Raw genomic sequence first — 4,900 nt, 5'->3', positions numbered from 1 at the left:
AATAGTGAAATGTTATTAATTGAGATTATTCTTCTATACCTAACATAATGTAGTCGTTTTTTTTTTAATTTAACATTTTTTGGGGTTTGTTCTTCTATTCACATAAAATATATGTGGGTAAAGAATAAAATTCAATAAAGTTAAATATTTATATTATTACGCTCGAATACTTTCATATCATATATGAAATAAAATGAAAAATAATTGAATTTGAAATTATTAATTTCAAATCAAAAGAAAAACGTATATACTCTTAAAAAAAGATATATACACTATATGCATTGAAATAAAGTAAAATGTATAAAAAATGATATTATTTGAAAGTTTAACAAATACAAGAAGAAACATCGTCCTTACATTAATAATTATATTATATATGTATAGAGAACGAAAATTCTTTCTCACGATAAGATACAATCTCAAAGTCCGAATAAGACCGCAATAAATAATACAATAATATGAAATTAAATGAAATGAAGTGAATTTTTTAATTCAATCGTAGTAAAAGAAATTTCATAATTATTTATTGTCGCGATTTCGTTCTTCTTTGCATTTTGTATATGTCGTGTACTTAATTTTTAAATATTGAAAATATCATTATAAAAATTTATATAGTATAAAAAATAAAAAATCAAAGATTAAGCCATGCATGTCTAAGAACAAACAAATTAAAAGTGAAACCGCAAAAGGCTCATTATATCAGTTATGGTTCCATAGATCGTTAACAGTTACTTGGATAACTGTGGTAATTCTAGAGCTAATACATGCAAAATAAACACGGACCTTTTGGAACGTGTGCTTTTATTAGGCTAAAACCAAGCGATCGTAAGATCGTTATATTGGTTGAACTCTAGATAACTTGCAGATCGTATGGTCTCGTACCGACGACAGATCTTTCAAATGTCTGCCCTATCAACTTTTGATGGTAGTATCTAGGACTACCATGGTTGCAACGGGTAACGGGGAAACAGGGTTCGATTCCGGAGAGGGAACCTGAGAAACGGCTACCACATCTAAGGAAGGCAGCAGGCGCGTAAATTACCCACTCCCAGTTCGGGGAGGTAGTGACGAAAAATAACAATACAGGACTCATATCCGAGGCCCTGTAATTGGAATGAGTACACTTTAAATCCTTTAACAAGGACCTATTGGAGGGCAAGTCTGGTGCCAGCAGCCGCGGTAATTCCAGCTCCAATAGCGTATATTAAAGTTGTTGCGGTTAAAACGTTCGTAGTTGAATTTGTGCTTCATACGGGTAGTACAGCTATAATTGTGGTATGTACATTACCTTATGTATGCAAGCGTATTACCGGTGGAGTGCTTATATGTAATTAATACAATGTATTTTTTATATATTCCTTCTATTTAAACCTGCTTCAGTGCTCTTCATCGAGTGTTGTTGTGGGCCGGTACAATTACTTTGAACAAATTAGAGTGCTTAAAGCAGGCTCCAAATGCCTGAATATTTTGTGCATGGAATAATGAAATAAGACCTCTGTTCTACTTTCATTGGTTTTTAGATCAAGAGGTAATGATTAATAGAAGCAGTTTGGGGGCATTAGTATTACGACGCGAGAGGTGAAATTCTTGGACCGTCGTAAGACTAACTTAAGCGAAAGCATTTGCCAAAGATGTTTTCATTAATCAAGAACGAAAGTTAGAGGTTCGAAGGCGATCAGATACCGCCCTAGTTCTAACCATAAACGATGCCAGCTAGCAATTGGGTGTAGCTATTTCTATGGCTCTCTCAGTCGCTTCCCGGGAAACCAAAGCTTTTGGGCTCCGGCGGAAGTATGGTTGCAAAGCTGAAACTTAATTGACGGAAGGGCACCACCAGGAGTGGAGCCTGCGGCTTAATTTGACTCAACACGGGAAACTTACCAGGTCCGAACATAAGCGTGTAAGACAGATTGATAGCTCTTTCTCGAATCTATGGGTGGTGGTGCATGGCCGTTCTTAGTTCGTGGAGTGATTTGTCTGGTTAATTCCGATAACGAACGAGACTCAAATATATTAAATAGATGCTTTCAGGATTATGGTGTTGAAGCTTATATAGCCTTCATTCATGAGTTCATCTTGAATGTGCAAGTGTTTGAATGTGTTTATATAAGTGGAGCCGTACCTGTTGGTTTGTCCCATTATAAGGACACTAGCTTCTTAAATGGACAAATTGCGTCTAGCAGTAACGAGATTGAGCAATAACAGGTCTGTGATGCCCTTAGATGTCCTGGGCTGCACGCGGGCTACAATGAAAGTATCAACGTGTATTTCCTAGACCGAGAGGTCCGGGTAAACCGCTGAACCACTTTCATGCTTGGGATTGTGAACTGAAACTGTTCACATGAACTTGGAATTCCCAGTAAGTGTGAGTCATTAACTCGCATTGATTACATCCCTGCCCTTTGTACACACCGCCCGTCGCTACTACCGATTGAATTATTTAGTGAGGTCTCCGGACGTAATCACTGTGACGCCTTGTGTTTCACGGTTGTTTCGTAAAAGTTTACCGAACTTGATTATTTAGAGGAAGTAAAAGTCGTAACAAGGTTTCCGTAGGTGAACCTGCGGAAGGATCATTATTGTGTTCCTATCCGTAAAAATTATAAAAAAACAAACAAACAAAAAAATAATAAAAAAGAAAAATTATTTTTTTTTCTTTTCATTCATTTATTCAAATGTTTTTCTTTTTTTTCTTTTTTTTTACTCCTTGTATTGTAGTATAATGAAAATTATATCGGATACATTGTATTTGAACGCAACAAACCTTTAAACATATATAGTTGTACTTATTATTTATGAAAATAATATAAATGATAAGTTAATTTGTTCTCATTAACGTGTGTAATTCCTTAAAAATTTATAGAAATTAACTAAAATGTAATAAAAAAGGAATTACTGTTTTTGTTGGACTAAGACATGCGCAACTTGTAAATGTTTGGGTTGAAAATTACAATTTATTGAAAGATGTTTTAAAATAATTTATATAACATACGAAAACGAAATGTAATATAATTGTTATTCTTTCAATAAATTAAAAACTCTTGACGTTAAATTAAAATAAACAAAAAATTATCACTCTAAGCGGTGGATCACTCGGCTCATGGGTCAATGAAGAACGCAGCTAACTGTGCGTCATCGTGTGAACTGCAGGACACATGAACATCGACATTTTGAACGCATATTGCAGTCCATGCTGTTATGTACTTTATTTAATTTTAAAGTGCTGCTTGGACTACATATGGTTGAGGGTTGTAAGACTATGTTAAATTAGTTGCTTATTCTTTTAGGCAATTAATAGAATTTAAGCACATGGTATATTACTGGATTGTATTTTTCAATCCATAATATTAATAGCATAAAAAGAAATATAGAAAATATATTCTTGAACACCTCATATTTGAACGAAATTTTATAATAAACTAGCGTTACCCGGCGGACTTCTCTACGCAAAAAATTTATTGCTTAAAAGATTTGATTTCTTAACACAATAATGAAAAATAAAAGCAATATTCAATTTAATACAATTGTATACGCAAATTGTATACACAAATTTTTCGTGGCTCCAACTCTCGAACATGCAACGTACAGTTGACCGTGAGAAAAGCAAGCTTCCTCTAAATTAACTCCACACACCTGGAGCGTTTGCCTTTGGGCTTTGTTGACGGTCATAGCAAAAGATAGCCGAACAGGAAATTGAAGACGTTTAAATTCGAATGGCATGTCCGTTGGTATTAATGGGATGCGCGGTATTAGTACAATTTTGCTTTGCCAGTGAGAATTGTTGCTTGAATTAAATTTGGCATCAATTTCTTCACTGAAAGTCTCGTCCCATTACAAAGTTTCGGTGCATTAAGATTTCGAAGAAGTATAATCGATGAACCAACTTTCAAATTCACATATGCGGTGGCATGCCTGGTGGTTCCAAAGAATTTAAAAATTCAACCGGATAAATGACTACGTCTTCATCATTCATAGCAGTATCAATGGATTTATACGTTTCCGAATTACCTGGTAATTTTTCCTGGATGTGGAAATTGATTTCATTGACATTGACATTTTTTGGTGCTAAAATTGCACGTTCTCGTAACCAATCATGGTTATTATAATTTTGAGCAATATTTGGAAAAACGCGATCAATGAGTTCTTCTTTTGATGATACAATTATTGAAAATTATTCGGTAACGTGATAAAGCAATTTTGATCACTTGCCATTTTTCCATCGCCAATCTTCAGCAATTGCTTTGAAAACTCACGTGCTGAAGAATCATTTTGAAAACGCACACGCATTGGTCGTCAACGAAAGCATTTGTACGTGTGCCCACAAAAATGAACATTTCAAACATGCATTAATTTCATCAGCTGGTGTTGATCTCGGAATAACAGGCAACGTTTGACGAAAATCACCAGATAACAATATTAATGCACCGCCAAACAGCTGTAAACTCCGTCTCAAATCTTGTAATGTTGGATTTAAGGCTTCCAAAGATTTTTTATGGGCCATTGGACATTCGTCCCATAAAATAATGGATGTTTGGCAATTTCAAGGCGGAATGTGCTGTGCGGCCGCCATCAAGTAATGTAGCTGCAATTCCGGAAGAAGCAAGTGCCAATGCGATTTTTTGTTCCGACCGAATCGTTGCCAGTATTAATGAAATCAAAAATGTTTTTCCAGTGCCGCCAGGTGCATCCAAAAAATATAATCCACCAGTGTTGTCATTGACAGTTTGCATCACTGTGTCATATACATATTTTTGTTGATCATTTAATTGTGGAGTATACGTTTGTACGAACGCACGCAATTCATTACGATCGAATTGCAGTTCGCGTTGCAATTCTCGTTCAAATAAATCATGCATTGGACGATTTGGTGGAGTCAATTCTAATTGCCCTAATGCCTTAT

General features: G+C 35.0%; 1 pseudogene; it reads left to right on the top strand.

Annotated features, from left to right (window-relative positions):
- The first annotated feature begins 3,073 nt into the window (after nt 1–3,073).
- Nucleotides 3,074–3,252, top strand: LOC128923195 (5.8S ribosomal RNA; annotated as a pseudogene).
- The last annotated feature ends 1,648 nt before the right edge of the window (nt 3,253–4,900 follow it).

The sequence above is a fragment of the Zeugodacus cucurbitae genome, chromosome X (assembly GCF_028554725.1).
Source record: "Zeugodacus cucurbitae isolate PBARC_wt_2022May chromosome X, idZeuCucr1.2, whole genome shotgun sequence".
NCBI lineage: Eukaryota > Metazoa > Arthropoda > Insecta > Diptera > Tephritidae > Zeugodacus > Zeugodacus cucurbitae.
This window is presented reverse-complemented; position numbering and strand designations above follow the sequence as displayed.